The sequence below is a fragment of the Muntiacus reevesi genome, chromosome X (genome assembly GCF_963930625.1).
Source record: "Muntiacus reevesi chromosome X, mMunRee1.1, whole genome shotgun sequence".
NCBI lineage: Eukaryota > Metazoa > Chordata > Mammalia > Artiodactyla > Cervidae > Muntiacus > Muntiacus reevesi.
Window position 1 is genome coordinate 59421947 of NC_089271.1, and position 18960 is coordinate 59440906.

Genomic DNA, 18960 nt, shown 5'->3' on the forward strand with positions numbered 1-18960 from the left:
TGAACAACAACAATGACTTTCCTACCATTTCTGCTTCATTCTTCCTGGTTTCCTACTCCTGTTGCCTGAAGTCACCTCCCAACATCAACATATATGAAAGTCCTTGTCTCAGGCTCTGTTTTATCAGGATTAGACCAACTACTAATCTAATAAAATGCAGTTAATTTTATTTTTCACACTTCACTACTTTTTCACACACTTTCACAGTTAAAACTCTAAAATTGGCTTTGAATTAAGTTAGTGCTGATACTGCATCCCCATTTTAATGAAGGCATTCTTTTTCATATGTTACAATAATGTATGTGAATGATTATTTTTAAAATTACACAGAAAACATGAGAAGACTATCCTTCGTTCATGGGCTTTTGTCCTCATCTTTTTCTTCTCATGGTTGCAAGATGGTTGTTGCACCTCTAGATATGATGCCTACATTCAAGGTAAGAAGATTATTGGGAAGGGGGAAAGCCACGCAAGCCAAATTTCCCTGTTTTATCTAATCAAGCAAACACTTTCCAAAAAGTTTCCCTGGATGACTTCATTTTTGCTCTCATTGGCCAGAACTGGATCATATGGCTATCTCTGTCAAGAAAGAAGCTGGAAAATTAGAAAATAAGATTGCTATGATTGACTTGAATCAATGATGATTCAATATTTGGGCCTTGACACATTGCCACACTGAACAAAAGTGAAGTTCTGATAAGAAGGAATAAGGTGTAAATGTCTATTGTTTAGGCAACTAAATTCTTATGTCTACATAATCCTTGCATTTAACATAAATGGTGTTTTTTATAAGCTTTTTTTTTCAGTTTACTGTATCATGGATATCTTTATATGTCAATACACAAACAACCATCTTATCCTTTCAAAACTGCAAGCAGAAATGTTTAGGCATGAAATATACTAATGTCTGAAACATACTTTGAAGCATGTAATAAACAAATGATGCATGAATGGATTGATAAATGGATATATGGATAGAGATCTGATAAAGTAGATACAGCTAAATGTGAATTGTAAAACCCAGGTGGGGTGTATATGGCTGCTCACTGTACTGTTTTTTCACATTTTACTCTGTTATGCTTTGAACATGATTATAAATTTGAATATATTCATAGTAAAATGCTGGGGAAAGTATTAGTCAAAAATAATAATATATTAAAATGTGTAAGTATGAAAAATAAATTGAAAACAATCTCTTTTGATATAAAATTACAACTAAGACACACACTAAGTATCTGAATGTAATTTTATGGATTAAAGAAGTAACATATCAAATGTTCTAATAAAAGTAACGTGGTTTGAAACAGAATAATTAATATAGGTATACACAATTAAAAAAATTAAAAATAATATAGTTATACACAATTATAAATTTTGCTAGATATACTCCTACCTGAAAAAGTATGTTAATTACTATTTCGTGAGTTTGTTCATATTTTCACACTTTTTTATCTTAAGAGTAACTGTGGATTTTTTAAGGATCACCTATCCAAAAACATAAAGTACTCCATTTCACCTTATACCAGTCTTCTACCGTATTTGTTAAACAGGGAACAGGTGTGTGTAGCCTGAAAAGGCATCCAGGTAACCTGCTGCTGCTGCTGCTGCTGCTGCTGCTGCTGTTGCTAAGTCACTTCAGTTGTGTCTGACTCTATGCGACCCCATAGACGGCAGCCCACCAAGGCTCCTCCATCCATAGAATTTTCCAGGCAAGAGTACTGGAGTGGGGTGCCATTGCCTTCCCCGCCAGGTAACCTGAATACTGACTAAATCTACAACTGCACTATTAACCTGACCTCTTCCTAACCCAGTTGAAAGAAGCTCTTGGAAAGCTCAGGGATAAAGTATACGGTGGAGGAGTTAGAGAGATAACTTATTTTGGAGACTGATGTAGAGATAAAAGTTATAAAAACCTCAGGGAAGAGGGAAAGGATTAGAGAATGAAAAAAGGGAAGGGCTGGGGCAAGACAGCAACAGGGAAAGAGGTGGAGGTAAATAGAGAGGGGAAGGTTTATCACTAATTTTTTACAACAGCAGAAAAGAGAAACTATATTTACACTAGGAAGGGTGGAGTGTTTATACAGAGAAATGCTATACTTTGGAAGAGGCAAGTGCCAAGAAAGGAAAATACTGAAAGTGGGAAACATGCCTAAAGTTTACAGAGCTGGAAGGTTGCTTATACACTAGAGGGAGAGGGTTAAGATATGGTTAATGGATGAGGATGTCCATGGGGACCAATTGCCTCAGAGAGAACGAGCAAGGCTGGCTTTGGCCCCAAAGTAAGGAAAGTCTAATTGCATTGCCTAGTACTTCCAGAACAGTATCAAACAGTTGTGATAATAAGCATTCTTCTCCTGTTCTTATGTTTCATGGGAATGCCAGGTATAGCAAGAGGTTGCTTTTGGTTTGATACAGATTTCTTTACCATGTTAAGTAAGCACACTTCTATTCATACTTTATTAATATACTCAATTTGTAAAAATATATATATATATATATATATATATATATATATATATATATATATATCACCTGCCATTCAAGTTATCAAGTACCAAGTCATTAGCTGTTGCAGTCACTGACCTACAGCACACACTGAAAGGAATTTAGGATGAAGCATTCTATGTTTTGTATATATGGGCCCCTAGATAGTTAAGATGCAATGCATATCTAAGGAAAAATTTCACTGACCCCAGATTCTTCCATATTCCCATACATAAAAAAGCACTAAAATAATTGAGATACCTGAACTTCAAGACTAGAAGTAACATTTTACTGAGCTGTATGCTTTGTAGTTCAGTCACTAAGTCGTGACCAACTCTTTACAACCCCATGAACTGCAGTATGCCAGACTTTCCCATCTTTCATTTTCTCCCAGAACTTGCTCAAACTCACGTCCATTGAGTCAGTGATGATATCTAACCATCTCATCCAATGCTGCTGCCTTCTCCTCTTGACGTCAAACTTTCCAGCATCAGGGACTTTTCCAATGATTCAGCCCTTCACATCAGGTGCCCAAAATATCAGCACTTCAGCATCAGCATCAGTCCTTCCAATGAACATTCAGGGTTGATTTCCTTTAAGATTGACTGGTTTCATCTCCTTGCTGCCCAAAGGACTCCCAACAGTCTTCTCCAGCACCCCAATTCAAAAGCATCAGTTCTTCAGCACTCAACCTTTTTTATAGTCCAACTCTCACATCCATACATGACTACTAGAAAAACTACAGCTTCAACTATATGGACCTTTGTCGGCAAAGTAATTGTCTCTGCTTTTTAATACACTCTATCGGTTTGTCATAGCTTTTCTGCCAAGGAACAAATGTCTTTTTAATTTCATAGCCACAGTCACCATCTGCAGTGATGTTGGAGCCCAAGAAAATAAAATCTGTCACTGTTTCCATCGTTTTCCCATCTATTTGCCATGAAGGGATGGGACTGGATGCCATGATATTCATTTTTTGAATGTTGGGCTTCAAACCAGCTTCTTCACTCTCCTCTTTCACCCTCATCAAGAGGCTTTTTAGTTCTTTGTTTTCTGCCAGAGTGGTATCATCTGCTTTTTTGAAGTTATTGATTATTTCTCCCAGCAATCTTGATTCCAGTTTGTGATCCAACTAGCCCAGCATTTCACATGATGTACTCTGCAAAAAAGAGCAGGATGACAATGTACAGCCTTGATGTACTCGTCCATTGTTATACATCCAGTTCTAACTGTTGCATCTTGTCCTACATACCAGTTTCTCGGGAGACAGGTAAGGTGCTCTGGTATTCCCATCACTTGAAAAATTTTCCACAGTTTGTTGTAATCCACATAGTCAAATGATTTAGCATAGTCAATGAAGCAGAATTAGATTTTCCTTGGAATTCCGTTGCTTTTGCTATGATCCAGCGAATGTTGGCAATTTGATCTCTGGTTCCTCTGCCTTTTCTAAACCCAGTTTGTACATCTGGAAGTTCTTGGTTCACGTAATGTTGAAGACTAGCATGAAGGTTTTTGAGTATAACCTTGCTAGCATGTAAAATGAGCAACATTGTGTGGTAGTTTGAACATTCTTTGGCATTGCCCTTCTTTGTGATAGGAATGAAAACTGACCTTTTCTAGTACTTTGGGCACTGCTGAGTTTTCCAAATTTGATGACAATATGTGTAGCACTTTAACAGCATCATCATTTAGGACTTTCAATAGCTCAGCTAAAATTCTATCACCTCCACTAGCTTTGCTCATAGCAATGCTTCCTAAGGCCCACTTGACTTCACACTCTATAATATCCAATTCTAGATAAGTTGACCACATCATTGTGGTTATCTGGTTCATTAAAATCTTTCTTATATAGTTCTTTTGTGTATTCTTGCCACCGGTTCTTAATCTCTTCTGCCCCTGTTAGGTTCTTGCTGTTTCTTTCCTTTATCATGCCCAGTTTTGCATGAAATGTTCCCTTGATATCTCCAATTTTCTTGAAGAGATCTTTCGTCTTTTCCATTCTATTGCTTTCTTCTATTTCTTTGCATTGTTCACTTAAGAAATCTTTCTTATCTCTCCTTGCATTCTCTGGACCTCTGCATTCAGATGGGTATATCTTTCCCTTTTTCCTTTGTTTTTCATGTCACTTCTTTTCTCACCTATTTATAAGTCCTCCTCAGACAACCACAGCTATGTGTATTTCTCAGCTTTCCCCCCAAATAATATATATATACTGGCTCCTCCCCTAATTCTTTGGAGCAGTTCCTCACAGCTATCTGGGAGGCTGTCTCTCCCAGGCTATAGTACTCAGTTAAGTTCCAAAATAAAACTGAAATTTATAGTTCTCACATTGTTTGGGGATTTTTGGTTGTTGATGATTTTGGCAACCATGAAGGGACCCAAGACATACTTCCCACCTGAACTGTATTATACTAGGAGCCCTGGTCCTATGTTCATCCTCCTCCTCAGCAAGTCCAGACCAGTGAGGATTTTCCCAGTTTAGAGACACTGGAAAAAGTGCGTGATTGAGAAACACTGGGAAGATTTGCTCAATTGAAAGACACTGAGTAGTTTGGACTTGGTGATTAGGTAGGAGACAGGCCTAACATCTTTTCTCAATTTGACTACCTTAATAGAATTTGTCAGAATTAAAGTGAAGACACCATATGAGAGTTCTCTGCTTAAAAAAAAAAAAAAAAAGGAAAGGGGACACAGCTCTTTCTGGCCAATTATGGCTTTCTCGGAAATTGAGAAATTTATGGGAGTGGTGAAGGCAAGTCCTCATACCATGCAGTGGTCCAACAGGGAAAACCACTCATTAATTAAAAACTTGCTCACCTAGTGACACACGATGTGAAAGTTGACCAAGCAGTACTCTAAGCACCCCATGGTGGCTTTAGACTGAATGAGGGAGAAGCTGAGACACATAAAAGAGCTGAAAAGACTCTAGGGTGACATCTAGAGGAGTTCAACTCACAAACAGCACACGGGTTCACCATATAATTTCATTAACAATTTCATTCCAAGAAACCAACTTTAAAGTGGATAAGAGTTTCCCAAACAGTGAAATGAGGGGTGTCAGAAAACCTCTGACTTAATACCCCAACCAGGTTTATGTATGTCCAGATGAAATTGAATAAGCGTCTCTTATTCTCAGATCTACCAATTATTGGTTGACAATCCTGAGTTTTATTTGGCTGTGAATAAAAAGGTACCTGACTCCTCAGTTAACAGACACTGAAGAGGATTTTCCCAGTTTAGAGAATTTATATTCACAAGTCCTTTTACACTGTGAATTAAAGGAACTCTTGCCCTGAAATGGCCAAGATGAGACTCGTTTGACATTCCAAATTTAGTTTCTATGCATTGCAGTTAGAGAAAGCTGGCAGAAGGTAAAAATTCTTACCATATTTGTCAGTTTCTTTGACCTCTGCCTGCAGGGTTTGCTGGAAATTAGAGTGGTAAGAGTTCTCTTTTCTAAAATTAGGTTAGTGGGAATAAATTTTTGTAGAGTTAGCTCCTTGGATTCAGTGACTTTTGGTTTGAAATGTGGAAGAGTATTCTAGGTTTGTTAATCCTTTTCCTCCCAGACACGGTCAGGTTTTCTTGTTGTTGTTTCTGTCTTTTGTGTCTTTGGTCATATGGAGGAAAATTATTGGTCTGATTAGGTTTTCCTTTAATCTTGTTATATATCCTGAAGACTTCTCTCTAACATACAGAAGGTGCATGTACATTTGGCAGTCACTCAGTATACTGGAATTCCAAACTGAGAAATTCTTTGTCTGACAGAGTCAACTCTCAGGGGAGTTTGTCATAAGGGATCTCAGTCTGTAAGCAACCTTTGTCATCTCAAACTTTGTTGTTTCCATTTGTACAATGAAGGTCTTTACTTTCTTAGAACATCCTTGGGAGTGAAATGTCTGCATCTTGTGAGGGCTGCATCCTTTGTGATCTCTTGCAGGAAGCCTCTTACATACTTGGTTTAGCTACAAGAAGGCTTATTGTGTTGAGTCGCTATTAAGATCCTACTCCAACAGACATCACTTTGCCAACAAAGGTCTGTACAGTCACAGTTAATGAATTTTCCAGTAATCAGGTATGGATATGAAAGTTTGACCATAAAGAAGTCTGAGCACTGAAGAATTGATGCTTTTGATTTGTGGTGCTGGAGAAGACTCTTGAAAGTCCCTTAGACTGCAAGGAGATCAAACCAGTCAGTCCTGAAGGAAAACAACCATGAAAGTTTATTGGAAGGACTGATGCTGAAGGTGAAACTCCAATACTTTGGCCACCTGATGCAAAGAGCCAACTCAATGGAAAACTCATTTCCCTGATGCTGGGAAAGATTGAAGGCAAAAGGACAAGAGGGTGGCAGAGGATGAGATGGTTAGATAGCATCACCAACTCAATGGACATGAATTTGAACAAATTCCAGGAGATAGTGAAGGACAGAGAAGCCTGGCATGCATGACTTACTGACTGAACAACATCAATAGACAACAGGATCCTCAGAATTTGAAAGACTTTGAAATTGTTAAAATTTTAGAAAGTGCTCATCTTAAACACTTGTACCTATTTTAATTGGTATGCAAAGTCCCCAAAGACTTCTAATTTCCAAAACAGCTTTTTTGAAGGATTTGTGGGTATAAGGCTAATGAATGATTAAAGATATAAAAAGTATCTAAAACAAAAGGCGGAAAGATTGACATAGCTCCTACTCCCCTCTGTCCTCCTTTATTTGAGTACTCATTCTTATAATCTTCTGTGTGAATTGCTTTTCCACTCTGAAGAGACTGTTAAGCAGTTACCTTTAGAAATGGGACCACTTGAGGCTGTAGGCAATCCTCTTTGGGTCAAGGGGTGAACTGAGGGCCAGGGTTAAAGAATTCCTTAAATGCAGAGAGGATCCTCAAAAGTTTTTGTAAATGGATTACCTTGATGGGAGGCCATTGGTCTGATTAAACTAGTGAACACAGCTGATATTCACAGCCTGATAAGGAACTTGTTGGCCTTCTCCTCCAAGCTAAACATACCCAGAGGGAAAGAAAAGCACCCCAACATAGGTGGACAGGTATGTCCATCCTTTGATGTTTATGAAAGTGAGTGAAAATTGCTCAATTGTGTCTGACTCTTTGCAATTCCATGAATTATACAGTCCATGGCATTCTCCAGGCCAGAATACTGGAGTGGGTAGCCATGCCCTTCTCCAGGGGATCTTCCCAACCCAGGGATCAAATCCAATCTCCCTCATTTGCAGGCAGATTCTTTACCAGCTGAGTCACCAAGGATGTGGCTACTCAATTCCTTGATGGGCTTTCCAGGTGGATCAGTGGTAAAGAATTTGCCTGCAGTGCAGGAGATGTAGGCAGATGCAGGCAGATTCGGGTTGAGAAGGTCCACTGCAGGAGGGCATGGCATCCCACTCCAGTATTCTGGCCTAGAGAATCCCATGGACAGAGGAGCCTGGTGGGCTACAGTCCATAGGGTTGCAGAGAGTCAGATACAACTGGGCAAAGGATGCATGCACTCAATTCCTTGAATACAGCAGTACTCAGTTTTACAGATATACTCTTTTCAGGACCAGAGGTATGGCTTGAGAAACAATTCAAAGCCCATCAATCTTTTTTTTTTTTTGTTTTGTTTTCCTTCCCTCAAACATCCCCTAGTCTTCCCTGGTGGCTCAAATGGTAAAAAAAAAAAAAAAAAAAAAAAAAAAAAAAAAAAAAAATCGGTCTGCAATGCAGGACACATGGGTTTGATTCCTGGGTTGGGAAGATCCCCTGGAGAAGGGAATGGCAACCCATTTCAGTATTCTTGCCTGGAGAATGCCATGGATAGAGGAGCCTGGTGGTCTACAGTCCATGGGATCGCAAAGGGTTGGACACAAAGGGTTTGGAGCAACAATCAACACTAATTAACCCAAATTTCCCCTATTTATCTTCAGAGGTTTGTAAGTATTAAAAAAAAAAAAAAATTCTGGCCTTATGGGAACAAAGCCCTCCTAGAAGGATCTTGCATTTCTCTCCCTGAGCCTTTGAGATGTAAAACTTGGTCTTCTCCAGAAAGTTTTATCTAGGTCATCTTTTTAAAGTGCAAATTTCAGGAATGTAATTTTTATGGAAAGAAAATGAATAGGGAGATAGGTCATTTGGAACTTGACTTGTCAAGGACAAATGTAAGTCTTCAGTGTCTTCTCAATAAATATTAGTAAAAAAAAAAAAGGGAGGGGGGTGGTTAGCCACCTAAATAAGTGACCATCTGCCAGAAACCCAATTCAAATCCGACCTTTTCTATAACTAATGGGTATTGTTTTATTGTACCTGACAAGGCTGAAAATTTGGAATTGGAACTAAGGGATCTCTATTTGTGTGTGTCTATATATATATGTGTATGTTGTAGATGTGTGGTATAGTCAAAATTAATTTGTAAAAGAGTCTTATTTGATTGGTTTAAAGAAAATTAAGCACTTAGATAAATTCTCAGAAATATAAAAGAAATTAAAATGAATTTCAGTTTCACAAGATTTGGGAAATATTCAGTATTGAATTAATGTTTGGTATTAGATAGTTCAGTTCTTTATTAATATAGATATGTCTTTAGAGTTATCAGCATTAAATATAATACTTTTGTTTTACCTAGATTTATAAGAAGTTAAATAAGATCTTATTACACCTGTTGAAAATTTGTCAGCCAGAAAAATGACTTGATATAATAAAATTTTTAATAGTAAATTAAGTGTGTGTTCAGAGTTTTTAAGCGAACTCTTTAAGAGTAATCATGTTTTATGGTGTGTCTACTTAAGAGTTTCTCTAAATCTTTTTGGCAACTTCAAACTTTAGAGTTTTGCTAATTTAAGGTAAATGACAGAAGTTTATTGACTATCTAGATCATCCCCTAATAAGATACTGTAACATTAATTACTAAACATAAGCCTCTTTTTACAGAGAAACTAAAGATATTGAGGACTATTTAGTAAATATATTTGGTGCCACATGGAGATATCTTCTATAAAAAAAGCACATAGTTTTAAAAAACCATAAGTAGTATTTAGAAGTTTGCCAATCTACAGAATGCAAATATTCATAATGGCTTACTTCTTAGTTTTTGTCAGAAACGGAGGTTTTTAACAGTTGAGAATTCTAATTAAAATATGTAATTAAAACCACTAAAATTAATAAAGAAAATATCTTTCAAGAAAAAAGAAGATATGAGGAATGGAAACACATTTATTTCCGGGAAGATAAAGTAATTTTTCCTAAAAGTAGTTTTTTTTCCCCCCATTTATTTGTATTAGTTGGAGGCTAATTACTTTACAATATTGTAGTGGTTTTTGTCATACATTGACATGTATCAGCCATGGATTTACATTTATTCCCCATTCCGATCCCCCCTCCCACCTCCCTTTCCACCCGATTCCTCTGGGTCTTCCCAGTGCACCAGGCCCGAGCACTTGTCTCATGCATCCAGCCTGGGCTGGTGATCTGTTTCACCCTAGATAATATACATGTTTCAATGCTGTTCTCTCGAAACATCCCACCCTTGCCTTCTCCCACAGAGTCCAAAATTCTGTTCTGTACATCTGTGTCTCTTTTTCTGTTTTGCATATAGGATTATCATTACCATCTTTCTAAATTCCATATATATGCGTAACTATACTGTATTGGTGTTTCTCTTTATGGCTTACTTCACTCTGTATAATGGGCTCCAGTTTCATCCATCTCATTAGAACTGATTCAAATGAATTCTTTTTAATGACTGAGTAATATTCCATGGTGTATATGTACCACAGCTTCCTTATCCATTCATCTGCTGATGGGCATCTAGGTTGCTTCCATGTCCTGGCTATTATAAACAGTGCTGCGATGAACATTGGGGTACATGTGTCTCTTTCAGATCTGGTTTCCTCAGTGTGTATGCCCAGAAGTGGGATTGCTGGGTCATATGGCAGTTCTATTTCCAGTTTTTTAAGATAGCTCCACACTGTTCTCCATAGTGGCTGTACTAGTTTGCATTCCCACCAACAGTATAAGACGGTTCCCTTTTCTCCACACCCTCTCCAGCATTTATTGCTTGTAGACTTTTGGATAGCAGCCATCCTGACTGGCGTGTAATGGTACCTCATTGTGGTTTTGATTTGCATTTCTCTGATAATGAGTGATGTTGAGCATCTTTTCATGTGTTTGTTAGCCATCTGTATGTCTTCTTTGGAGAAATGTCTGTTTAGTTCCTAAAGGTAGTTTTAAAATAGAAAGAGAGAGTGTGGGCTTTGGCAGCACATATACTAAAATTGGAATCACACAGAGAAGATTAGCATGACCCCTGTGCAAGGATGACACACAAATTTCAGAAGCATTCTATATTTTTATTAACAGATGCAAGCTATTATATATAGAATGGTAAACAACAGGGTCCTACTGTCTAGTATAGAGAACTATATTCAATATCCTGTGATAAACCATAATGAAAAAGAACATGTAAAAGAATGTATATATATATATATAGAGAGAGAGAGAGAGAAAGACAACTGGCTGACTGAACAGATAACAGATATTAATACGCTCTTGATAATAGATTGCAAAGGTTTTTTTTGTTACCTTTTGAGTAAACTGTTGTAATTTCTGTATTTGCATTTGAAATCTTTCATCACTTTTGGGTGGATAACGAAGTATTGTTACATAGTGACCTATGATCCTATTTGATTGTTTTAACACTTTTAATATAATTGACAAACTTCCCCCAAATCAAATTCTAAATGAAGTTTTTTTTACCTCTAGCTAACTTTGAGGTTTTCTAGAACACCCCTGGAACACCTCAAGATGTTTTCTCTGCTTATCAAAGAAAGACATTAAACTAATTAAGACCTATTTGGTAAGTTAAATTACATGGGAAGCATTGTTAAATGAATAGTGATAAAGCTTCTTAGGTTGCATTGTATAGATAAATGTCATTAATATAAATGTTCTGGAAATCAAATGGAATTTCTAAAATTTAAATATGTCCCAGTGTGATGTCATCAGTCATAATTCTAGCTATTATTTTAATATTATATGTCACTACAATAGCAAATTTCTTTGACGATTTCATTGTAAACAGGTTTTTAACCTTGCTTTTTAAGTCTTTTGTCTTCAATAGTCATTTTTGTACTCTGATGCTTTTGCAAAAATGTTTCATGTTCAAAAATATTCACAGAAAGGGCCTTTTGACACATCAGGTTTCTGATAACTTTCAGCTCATACCAGTGAACTAGTTAAGAAATTAAATAATTATAATGGAAACTGATGACTTCATAAAACTGTTAACAGAAGATCATTATCAACAAGAATTAATTACATAGGCTGAATGTTAGTGTGTATGACTTTTTGTCTGAAATATTACTAGCTTTTAATCTTTGTTGTCCAAATATAAGGAAACTGTTCCCCTTAAGTTAACTAGGACTTACAGCAATTGATACATTATAACTTTGTAAGCAGAACTGTAACATTCATCTTTTCTCTCTAAATTCCTACAGAATTTAGAAACTCTTAGTGAGGATTCTTATTTTTATGGCAATATAATTATTTGCATAAGTTTGATGAGAATCTGTTCTTAGAACAGGACATACTGGAAACATTGGGGTTACATTACTATGGTTTTGACTGGAATGTCATAGTTGAGAAAATCCATAGAATCAGATAGGACCAGATAGCTTTAAAGAACTAAGGTGAACTTTATGGAGCCATGAAGCCCATTAGGATTGTAGTTCTTGCTTCTTCTGTTTGCCCTCTGATGAAAGAAGAAGGTAAGAGGATTGTGCAAGCTTGCTGACAGGAGGGACTGGCTGTGGGGAATACTGGGTCTTGCTCTGGTGGGCAGGGCCATGTTCAGTAAATTTTTAATTCAGTTTTCTGTTGATGGGTGGAGCTGTGCTCCCTCCCAGTTAGTTGTTTGGCTGAGGTGCCCAGTACTGGAGTCGACAGGCTCTATGGTAGGGCTAAAGGCAGCCTCCAAAAGGACTTATGCCAACATGCACCTTTCTGGACTATGGCTGCCAGAGTTCCTGTTCCCGCAGCAGACCAAGTCTGACCTACGCCTTTGCAGGAGACCCTCAAACACTCACAGGCAGGTCTGGCTCAGTTTCCTGTGGAGTCACTGTTCCTTTCTCCTGGGTCCTGGTGAACACAAGGTTTTTTTTGTGCCTTCCAAAAGTCTCTGTTTCCACAGTCCTGTGGAAGTTCTGTAATCAAATTCCACTGTACATCAAAGTCAGATTCCCTGGGGATTCCCAGTCCCTTTGCCAGACCCCCAGGTTGGGAAGTCTGAAGTGTGGGGCTTAGAACCTTCCCAACAGTGCAAGAACTTCTTTGGTATTATTGTTCTCCAGTTTGTGGGTCACCACCCAGCAGGTATGAGATTTGATTTTAACATGATTGCACCCCTCCTACAATCTCATTGTGGCTTCTCCTTTGTCCTTAGACATGGGGTATCTTTTTTGTGTGGGTTCCAGCACCCTCTTGTTGATGGCTGTTCAGCAGCTAGTTTCAATTTTGGTGTTCTCACAGAAGGTGAATGTATATCCTTCTACTCTGCCATCTTGAGGATTATGAATCAGATAAGTTGCTACACTGAAAGCAAAGAAAATTCAGCACTGCTACACCTATGAATCTCCCTTAGCTGTTATGAACACACAATGAACATGGGAGTACAGATATCTTTTTATATCTGTTTTTATTTTCTTTAGATATATATCCAGGAATGGCTTGCTGGATCATAAGATTGTTCTATTTTTCCTCTTTTGAGGAAACTGCCAACTGTGTTCCATAGTGGCTGCACCAATTTACATCCCCATTAACAGTGCACAAGGATTCCCATTATTGTTTGTTAATTCACATTATACTTAAAAGTTTTATATAAAGTTTCAATCCACACATTTAAAAAATTGTTTCCACTTCTTTTCACACTCTTCTAATTTCTTTGACATCTTCAGCTATATTCCCTGGACAGCATATTCAAAAGCAGAAACGTCACCCCGCTGACAAAGGTCCACAAAGTCAAAGCTGTGGTTCCTCCAGTCGTCATGTACAGATGTGAGAGCCAGACCACAAAGAAGACTGAGCACTGAAGAATTGATGCCCGTAATTGTGGTGTTGGAGAAGACTCTTGAGATTCCCTTGGACTTCAAGGAGAGCAAAGCAGTCAATCCTAAAAGAAATCAATCCTAAATATTCATTGGAAGGATTATTGCTAAAGCTGAAGCTCCAACACGCCAGCCATCCAATGCAAAGGGTCAACTCACTGGAAAAAACCAATGAGTATGACCATATGGTCAAAGCTGTGCTTTTTCCAGTGGTCATGTGCTTTTTTTCCAGTGGGACGTGAGAGTTGGACTGTGGAAAATGCTGAGTGTCAAAGAATCAATGCTTTTGAATTGCGGTACTGGGGAAGACTCTTTTAAGTCCCTTGGACTGCAGGGAGATTGAACCAGTCAATTCTTAGGGAAGTCAACCCTGAATATTCATTGGAAGGACTGATGCTGAAGCTGAAGCTCCAGTGCTTAGGCCACCTGATGTGAAAAGCTGACTCACTGGAAATGACGCTGATTCTGGGAAAGATTGAGGGCAGGAGAAGAGGGCAACAGAGGATGAGATGGTTGGATGGCATCACCGACACAATGGATATGGGTTTGGGTGGACTCCAGGAGTTGGTGATGGACAGGGAAGCCTGGTGTGCTGCAGTCTATGGGGATGCAAAGAGTTGGACACGACTGAGTGACTGAACAACAACCATAACAAAGCCCTTTGGAAAAACAACCTGTTACCTTACTTACAGGGAGCCCAGCAGCCTTACCAGGTAAATAAGAAAGGTTACATCCTTGAAGGCCAAGAACCTCAAAATATTTTGAGGACCCCAAGCAGAGGGGTATTCACCTGATCTATATGTATCTATATAAATATAAATAGTACAGGTAGATCTGATGACAAGTCTTTGGTATGACTTTTCTGATCTTGAGAGGCCTTTTATTAAAATTCAATCTGAGATTCCTTATGGAAGGTTCCAGCAGAGCCAACTTAAAAAAGCCTGCATGATTAGTTATGCAAATAATCAGGCAAAATTTACTGAAACCAGCTTTCTTTTGCAAACAAGTTAGTCTTCATTTCATTTGGGTATATTTTGTAGAAATGAGGGTAATTTTAGAGAGAAAATGATTGTTTCTGTGAATTCTGAGTTCTAATGTTGTTAATTGTCTTTGAGGTTTTGTATTTACTGCCCAAGACTCACTTCATGGATATCCTTGTCACTATGTTGCATTGTGACAAAAGTTTAGTCCAATTATTAAAAAGATATACTAAGATTGTTTCTGAAGCTTGTCACATGGATCTATTTTTGAATGAAGACTGGGTGACCTATGGCCTACACCCAGGATATAATGTATAATATAAAAGAGATCATCGAAATGACTCTCTCCAACCTAGATTAAAGGACCCTTGTCAGATTCTCTTAATTAACTCTTGCACAGCATTACTTACTTATTTACTTAAGTAGTGGCTCAGTCCTGTCTGACTCTAGGTGACCCCATGGACTGTAGCCTACCAGGCTCCTCTGTTCATGGGATTTTCCCGGCAAGAGTACTGGAGTGGGTTGTCATTTCCTTTTCCAGGGGCTTTTCCTGACCCAGGGGTAGAACCCAGGTCTTCCACATTGCAGGCAGACACTTTATCATCTGAGCCACCAGGGAAGCCCCAATTATGCACAGCATAACTGAAGAGAATTGATTCTTGGATTCCTATTTCCCACTTAGAAAGGGACCCTGCACTGGACTTGTCAATACAGAGGACTGCTGACCTCAGACTCACCTTAAAATAATACTCAAACAGAGGAGAAACTACTTCCACCCCAGGATAAGAAGAAGACATTAGAAGGAGATAGCTTTGCTCAGATGCTGGATCTGACCCACATGATTATTTATAGTGTTTTTTTCATTTCTATGACTTTTGGACATAACTCAAATGTTTTTATATCAGGGGCACAAGTCCCATGTAGAGTTTAAAAATAATAGAACTGCCATATGACCCAGCAATCCCACTTCTGGGCATACACACTGAGGAAACCAGATCTGAAAGAGACACGTGCACCCCAAGTTCATCGCAGCACTGTTTATAATAGCCAGGACATGGAAGCAACCTAGATGCCCATCAGCAGATGAATGGATAAGGAAGCTGTGGTACATATACACCATGGAATATTACTCAGCCGTTAAAAAGAATTCATTTGAATCAGTTCTAATGAGATGGATGAAACTGGAGCCCATTATACAGAGTGAAGTAAGCCAGAAAGATAAAGAACATTACAGCATACTAACACATATATATGGAATTTAGAAAGATGGTAACGATAACCCTATATGCAAAACAGAAAAAGAGACACAGATGTACAGAACAGAGTTTTGGACTCTGTGGGAGAAGGTGAGGGTGGGATGTTTCGAAAGAACAGCATGTATATTATCTATGGTGAAACAGATCACCAGCCCAGGTTGGATGCATGAGACAAGTGCTCGGGCCTGGTGCACTGGGAGGACCCAGAGGAGTCGGGTGGAGAGGGAGGTGGGAGGGGGGATTGGGATGGGGAATACATGTAACTCTATGGCTGATTCATGTCAATGTATGACAAAACCCACTGAAATGTTGTGAAGTAATTAGCCTCCAACTAATAAAAAAAATTAAAAAAAAAATTTCCATACAGCTTTTCTTTTAAAATGTGTAAAAATTTCTTTCTGCTGACTTACAACATTTTCAACTCTTCATATTGTCAGGTTTCTTAATTTTTGCTTATTTAGTGGATTTAATTAGTGGATTTAAAATTATACCTTGTTAATATCTTAATTTACATTTTTTTCTGATTAAAAGTGAGCATCTTTTTACTTGTTTATACATGTTTGTACTTCCTCTTTTGTAAAATACTTGTTCATGTCTTTTGCACATTAATCTACTGGATGTTCTTTTCCAATTGATTTGTAGAGGCTCTTTATATTGTATATTAATTCTTTGTCATTTATAAATACTTTGCAGTTCTTTTTCATTAATATTTTTAGATTAATAAAAATTTAAATTATATTGCAGTTAAAAAAAAATCCAATTGTTGGATTTATGGTCAATTACCTACATCAAGAACTTCTTGGTGTGTTTCTCCAAGGCTCTAATTGGACAACCCTTAGAAAAATTACTCTAGAAGAAAGAAGTTACATTTCTGTTTGAGCCACTTTTGATATTGCTAGATCGGAGGCCTTCACTTGGACAACCAATCATACATGTTCTGACCATGGTCATAAATATGAATTACTTAAATCTTCCTTAATCACCCTTGTTTACTGTTGCTTTTCCTGGTAACCTCCCATAACTCACTCTCCCCACCCTCAAAATCCTATTTTGTCTTTAGCTGAGGATGATATTTAAGGTGACGGTTGTGGCCATTTTGGTGAGTTACCAGTTTTTCTGGGTCTCTTCCCAGAAATGTTATTAAACCTTGTTTGATTTTCTCCTGTTAATCTTTCTCCTGTCAATTTAATTCTTAGACAAGCCAGAAGAATGTAGATGAATAGAGGAAAGTTTCTTCCTCCCTGACAGTAGCCTTCAAATCCATTCAGTGCCTTGGGGGTGGGAGGGGAGGATAGCTCTTTGTCAACTCTTTTTTTTTTTTTTTAAGTAACACATAACACATGTATATAGTAAAAATTTCAAACTGGATGAAAGTTCATACAATGAATAGCCTTCCCTTGAAAGTCAATAAACAATCCCTCCCACTTTATTGCCAGTCCACCAGTTTCTCCCTCAGAGGCAACCACTGTTAATAGTTTCTTTGTAGCCATTGGGCTAGTCTGAATATTCAAATACATGGATATACATTCCCTTCTATTTTTTTACAGAGATGATAGCATACCATGTAAACTGTTCTGCACCTTGTTTTTTATATTAAAATTTATTTTCTTCCAAAATTTTGTCCTAATGAAATAAGCTGTTTCCTTTTTGAGTTAATTTTGACCATTTCTTCAGGAAACTGCCTGTTTCCTCAATATGTTCCAGTTGTTTTCAGAGTTAGAACAACTAACAAAGTTCTTCATACCCATTGGTCTGTTAATCCCACTTCCACCACTTACAAAGTTTCTAAGCAATTTGGGCCAAGTCCTGTGACTGGTGATGTAGGGTAAATGTTCACAGTGTAACAGAGGGTAATGAATGTAGCATATTAAAGAGTAATGAATCAGTTTGGAAATTTTGTTAAGATATAGTTGCAATTAAGAACATAAAACAATTACTATTTTGGGAGTGTAACCCTATGCCACCCCCTTCCTTTTCAACTTTCTTTCCTGAGTTTCTCTCTTCATAGCATATTATCTCACATTCAACTTGTATCCTATTAGTTAAATGAGGAACACTGGCATTTTTAGACTGAAATAACGCCTAGGTAAGCCAAACACTGACTTTCTCAACAATTGTTGTATGGCCTGTCCTCCTCTTAAGCCAGCACCAAGGCCATCTTGTAATCAGTGGCAAAGAGGCCAAGAGATAAGGTTAGGTGTTATAGTTGTGGTTTTCGGTTGGGGAGAGATAACTAACTTTGGAGGTTGGCAAGGAAACAGAAAAGGTTATTAAAGGCCTCAGGGAAGCCAGAAGGAACTTGGTAACCTGATAAGAGTGCTGAGGTCAGGACAGGGTAGGGGTGGCATTGAGGGGTGAGAATGGTACTGGCAGGGATGGTGGAGGAGGTATGGGAGACTGAAGCTGGGCCTGGGGAATTGTACATAATATTCTCTTGTAACATTTTTTTAAAGTTTCATATCTACTGGCCTAATTTTTAATATTATTCCCATCAGTATTTGCCCAAGTACTGAAAATGTGCTTGGTCCTACAAGGTGAGTTATAGGAATATTTAAACAAAACAGAACAACACACACACCCCTCATTAGTTTGGGAATTTCATCACACTACAGCCACATTCTTTTACGTTTACTACTTGTGTGCTTTCCTAGATTGCCCCCCAAAAATAAAACTCCCTATTTCACATCATCCCCTACCCTGTTTGTTAAAAGTGGAAAACTAGTATTTACTTGCCCCAAGAGGCACTCTAGCGTATTGCTCACATCAACAACGGATGCATTGCCTGTTCTCATTTTAGCCTGGGGCGAGGTGAACTGGAGTCTGAAACACTGAGAAAGTCCCGAGATGAGACAGAAAAAGAGATAGGGACATGTAGGAGTATTCTTTAAAAAGTTACTTTAATATTCATCCTCTTTCAGCCTGGAACATCTTCAGTACTTGCCCCAGATCGCTTAGGGCCAACAGTAGAAGGAGCAGTTGGTAGGGAAGGCTTCATCCTTTTATTCAGCAGCTGGGAAACAGCCGCTCGGCCGCTGGGGGAGGGGCAGGGTTTTTCCCTAAAGTGCAGCTGTGGTGTGAGGTTGGGGGCGGCACACCAAGCCTCAGCCTGAGAGCCGGAAGCATGCGCTGGAGGGGGAGTGGCGTTGAG

The 18960-nt window shown here is 38.2% G+C and overlaps 1 non-coding gene across 1 annotated transcript; it reads left to right on the forward strand.

Annotated features, from left to right (window-relative positions):
* The first annotated feature begins 10724 nt into the window (after positions 1-10724).
* Positions 10725-10827, forward strand: LOC136154874 (U6 spliceosomal RNA). The gene has a single exon (XR_010660580.1). It is a non-coding gene; the product is annotated as a U6 spliceosomal RNA (small nuclear RNA).
* The last annotated feature ends 8133 nt before the right edge of the window (positions 10828-18960 follow it).